At 34.8% G+C, this 5,000-nt stretch overlaps 1 pseudogene; it reads right to left on the bottom strand.

Moving 5' to 3' along the window:
• Positions 1-1,510: 1,510 nt before the first annotated feature.
• LOC137623583 (uncharacterized) overlaps positions 1,511-5,000 on the bottom strand; it is a 14,474-nt pseudogene continuing 10,984 nt past the window's right edge.

The raw sequence follows: 5,000 nt of genomic DNA, 5'->3' as shown, positions 1-5,000 counted from the left end.
TTACCAAGAGGAAAGTGGCCCTTGAACAATTACAGTGCAGTAGTTCACCCCGTGAGAGAAACAGAATTGTTTGGTGATCTTAGTGTTGTCAGGTCTTTGAGGACAGAGGAGGATATGTAAAGAATAGGCCAGACTATTCGGTGTATGTGTAGGCAAAAGGAAAATGAACCGTAACCAGAGAAAAGGATCCAATGTAGTACTGTCTGGCCAATCAAAGGACCCCATCACTCTCTAGCGGTAGTATCTCTCCTCTACCCTTACCAAGAGGAAAATAGCCACTGAAGAATTACAGCGCAGAAGTTAACCCCAAGAACGAAAAGGAATTGTTTAGTAATCTCAGTGTTGTCAGGTGTATGGGGACAAAGGAGAAAATGTAAAGAATCAGCCATACTATACTGTGTATGTGTAGGCAAAGGGAAAATGAGCAATAATTGGGGAGAAGGATTCAATGTAGTACTGTCTGGCCAGTCAAAGGACCCCATAATATGATATACCATTTTCATGGTCTGTATGATCCATACATGGTTTTTAAAAAACTAAAAAATTACTCGCCCAATAGATGTAAATCCCTGAATTTGTTATGGAAGCTCATGGTACACAAGTAACGTAAAATGAGAGCGTACGGAAGCTTTCAATGTCACAAGTCTTATGAGATTGTGCATGGGCGAAACTGGAAAAGTATATATTTACATATTATTATTATTATTATTACTAGCCAAGCTACAACCCTAGTTGGAAAAGCAAGATGCTATAAGCCCAAAGGTTCCAATATGGAAAAATAGCCTAGTGAGGAAAGGATATAAGGAAATAAATAAATAATGAGAACAAGTTAACAATAAATTATTCTATAACAGTAACAACGTCAAAACAGATATGTCCTATATAAACTATTATCGTCAAAACCAGATATGTCATATATAAACTATAAAAACACTCATATATATATATATATATATATATATATATATATATATATATGTGTGTGTGTGTGTGTGTGTATATATATATATATATATATATATATATATATATATATATATATATATATATATATATATATATATATATATATATATATATATATATATATATATATATAGGTTTTTTGTGGTTTACGCTTCAGTTTTAGCGTTACACTTTCCCAGTGTAGTAAGTATGATAGGCATCACTAAAGGTTGATTTTTTTTTTTTTGGGGGGGGGGCTGGAGCCCTACCAGTTTGATATATTTGATGTGACCATTAGGTGATAACTCAGTAGATGAGTAGGAGTGAAAAAAAAATGGAATGTTACATGGATATTGCATATATTCATATATGTAGTATATTACATGAGATATCATGATGAAACTATTCTCTGCACATGTACTTTCACATACTCTTACAGAAGAACAAAACTGTTTAAAAAGATAAAATAACATGTAGCTATTTCTCTCATCCCCCCAAAAAAAAAAGAAAATAAAAGTCGAATAATAAATAACATTTTATATGAAGAGTATTGCATCTAACTTGATTAAATTAGAGATAAATGTTTAGTGGTGGATTCACCTGAGTTTGACTGTAAACATTTTGGGATAGCTGCAAATCTATCCACTGCCCTATCAAGAGCAAGGAAATCCACTACAGTTTTCTCAATAGGAATTGTGCTTAGACTGGGCAGTTGTCTCTGACCCACTGATGCCCTGAGATATGTTTTGACCAATTTCAAGACGAAAAAGGATCGCTCACATCTGGCATTACTGACAAGGAAAGTTAAAGCCAAATGCATTAAATTCCAAATTGTCGGAAAACCTTCCTTCATTGGTTTCAGCTTATCTAAAGCATCAGAAATACATTTCACACCATTCCGTAGTTTTCTCTGAGCAATAGGTAGTTCTACATGGAGGCTTTCCCCTTCAGTTGACTACTGGTCAGCAAGGTATTGCAAATCATTTTCATTTAAGAAATTTGGAGATGATGGGTTTAGGCAGCTACACCAGGGAGGGTACATTTAGATTCATCAACTATTTGTCTAAATTCACTCGATACTCTGTCAAAAATAGGGATATACAGGGACCTTCTACAGTAGGTTCTTTGGTCTTCAACCCTTTCAAAAGTGTCTCGTTGGCTTGTGACTTCGATTACAAAGGATTCTAACAGACGTGAAGATGGTCTCCTTTTCCTTGAAGGCTGACGGAAAGCTGAAGTTATGTTTCTGTCAGTAGGAAAATCAATTGAGTTTTGCCAAATGATGTTAAAATGGAAGTCTGTTGTTACTTGATCATGAATAATTTGAAGGGTTTCGTGTGTCATGCTAAGTGCTGCAGTAAGTTCCATATTCTCATTGTGTCGTGTCTTTGATAGTGGGGTTGTAATATCAAATACTTCAAAAAGGGTAATCAACAGAAAGACTGTCCCAAACTTATTTAAAGCTTTTAGGAATCCATTAGGTAAGGTTTTTTCTTCACCAGATCTTCCAGGGTTAGACATATCTTCGAGAGTATCCATTAAAATCGCATAGCATTGTGATATTAACTTGGCCCATAGCTATATTCCCATTTGTGTTGATATATTTTAGGAAGTTCCAGAACTGTCAGTTTTTTATCTTTTGGAGAATTATGAATATATCATGGCGTTAGCTTGAACTATGGATGAAGTTAACCAGAGCTCAAATCAAGTTGAAAAAATCCACTACTTCTGGCTGGCAGCCAGCTGTGTGTCATGACTAACTGCTAATTGCGTGCAGAACAGGGTATAAAAAGCATGGATTCTTCACAGATTCTCAGATTTGTGCCTGTGCACCACTGATTTTGCCACACATTACAGATGCTGTATCGTAGCCAAGATTACGGAGCTTCTCTAACAACGCAATAGCTACAGAAGTATCATCAAGATCTTCAAATAAATCAACCCCATGAACCTCTCGTTTACTGTTAAATCTATGACATACAGAGCTGCTCATCAGATATAACTGCAAAAAAAGGGTGATGACTTGGCTTCTTTGGCTATGACATCAAGCAAACAATCTGCAACAGCTTTGAGAAGATAATTCTGGCTTAATCCAGATGTATACTTGGCATTCAGTGAATTTTTATTTTCAGGTCACAAAATCTCTGACCCTTTATTTTGAGGTTGAGCCATTTTTCCATAGCAATTACATGGTGTGTACCTTTTTCATGCTATAATGCCATTTTCATGCATCTCCTTGTATTATTATTATTATTATTATTATTATTATTATTATTATTATTATTATTATTACTAGCTAAGCTATAACCCTAGTTGGATATTATTACTAACTAAGCTATAACCCTAGTTGGAAAAGCAAAATGCTATAAGCCCAAGGGTTCGAACAAGGAAAAAACAGCCCAGTGAATAAAGAAATAAGGAAATAAATAAACGATATAAGAAATAAAGAACAATTGAAATAAAATATTTTTTTAAAAGTAACAACATCAAAACAGATATTTCATATATAAACTATAAAAAGACTTATGTCACCCTGTTCAACATGAAAACATTTGCTGTAAGTTTGAACTTTTGAAGTTCTACCGATTCAACTACCCGATTAGGAAAATCATTCCACAACTCTATCACATGTGGAATAAAACTTCTAGAATACTGTGTTGTATTGAGCCTCATGATGGAGAAGGCATGGGTATTACAATTAACTGCATGCCTAGTATTACGAGCAGGATGGAACTGCCAGGTAAGATCTTTGTTGGTAAAATCCTTTTCTCTGTGTCTGTCCAACATTAGTACCAAGGAGTTTGCATACAAAGCAATAAACTCTGTCACCAGTCACGGAGCATTTAAGCCAGTCATACCTGCCATAACTTGTCACATTGAAAAGGTCTGGTCTGAAAAATAAAACTGTAATTTTGAATACATTTTTAGTCTTGGTTGTGTGGGTCCTTCTTCATATTACTGTACATGGCTGAGTCTGAGATTGTTGTACATGTAAGGAACATGTAACAGATTGCATGAAGTAATCATCTGTTAACGCTTAGAAGTTTTTAAATAAGGTCAAAATGCTCCTCATTATTTTTAATGAAATTTGTAAATCATTCAGTTAGCTTAGCTGCCTAGGTATCTACTAAATAGATACTTTTTACTGAACTAGCCACCTACTGTGGTCTATGACTATCGTTGGATATTTGATAAACATACTAAATTGCTAATATCTGAGGTTTGCATGTTGATTAGGGATATTGTAAGTTTCTATTGGATGTGTTGGGTCAGTGTTATTTGGGGGGCTGGGACTTAAGTTTTTGGGGGCTCAGCCCTAATGGCACCCCCTTGAGGACGCCACTGCTAATGTAATCTAGTGTCTGCAGAGGTTGGGATTTAATTATAAATTCTATGCCTAAAGACACTTTGTGCCTTTCAAACCGTATATACTTTTTCTTTTGGATGTTATTGTTTGCCTTAGGTTATGTCTTGTGTATTCGGCCACTGCTCTTTCACCGAAGTGAATTTTATGTGCCTTAAAAATTTCTGATGTTTACCAGAGCGAACTTTGTGTTTATAGTAAATATTTGATTAACCAAATTCGTATTTAATTTGTTTAACAGCTTGTTTAATTGCGTCTACCTTTCATCTACTCGCACACAATATTAAGCAAATAGATGTTTATGAAAGTTTACTCTATATTTTACATGTTTCCTATACATTGATGGTTGATTCAAGTGTATGCAAAATTATATAATTGGATGGAACGGAGGTTATTTAGTGAGATCTTTAATGTCTAAATCAATGTCCTCTGGTGTGAAGTGGTAGGTACGATTTCCATTAGGTTATTTATATAAGATACAAATGATGTCTTTCCCAAAACAGTAAGTTTGTAATAGTTTCAGGTTATGAGTAGTGTCAATGTTTTTGGCAATGAGAAGCAAAGTCAGTAATAAACGATGGTTAGGAAGTGGAGCTGCCAAATGGTGTCCTGTTATGTAAAGAAAGGGGTAGATGGTCTCAGTTTAAGAGAAGTAAGTGCTGGATGGTGTCTGGATGATAAAAGACAGTAT

This window comes from Palaemon carinicauda, chromosome 30 (assembly GCF_036898095.1).
Source record: "Palaemon carinicauda isolate YSFRI2023 chromosome 30, ASM3689809v2, whole genome shotgun sequence".
NCBI lineage: Eukaryota > Metazoa > Arthropoda > Malacostraca > Decapoda > Palaemonidae > Palaemon > Palaemon carinicauda.
Note: the sequence above shows the minus strand (reverse complement) of the source record. Positions and strands in the feature narration are given on the sequence as shown.